The following is a 606-nucleotide window of genomic DNA, read 5'->3' as shown; positions in this document are numbered from 1 at the left end:
AATCACTTTAAATCTGGGGAGCGCAGTTTATATAATAAGGGACGCATAACTCACTTATACTTTGCACCTAATTCAACAAGACAATATCTTTTCATCCATTGACCAATTATTTACAAATCTTGCGCAGAGGCTCTTCGAAGGAGAGCATATGTTATATAAGTACAACTAACTGCACATCGACAATGCATCTGTTTCTTTCTATAATCTCCAACTCAACAACCGCAGGTGGGCACCTTCGCTTATGGCCCCGAATACACTTAGCAAATGTTCCAACATATCCCCATTATCAAAAATACATAAAAATGGTTCAAGCACATGTATTTCAAAAAACCGTCAAATATGACTAAATAGTTTTTTTTATATCTTTAAAACATTTTAATTTTACCTAAACAAACTATTTTTTAAAATATATTTCAAATAACAAAAATAATATTTATCACATGAAATATTCAGATATATGTGTAACATAATCGCTAACGACGAATTTAGCAAAGTAGTTTTTGCTTTCTAGTTTGATACGAGAATGTACTAAAATTTTTTTTGCTTAGTTTGGTCATCCAATATTGTGAGATAAAGTCTGTATACAAGCCAAAGTATACTATATGT

The sequence above is a fragment of the Huiozyma naganishii genome, chromosome 11 (assembly GCF_000348985.1).
Source record: "Huiozyma naganishii CBS 8797 chromosome 11, complete genome".
Taxonomy (NCBI): domain Eukaryota; kingdom Fungi; phylum Ascomycota; class Saccharomycetes; order Saccharomycetales; family Saccharomycetaceae; genus Huiozyma; species Huiozyma naganishii.
Note: the sequence above shows the minus strand (reverse complement) of the source record.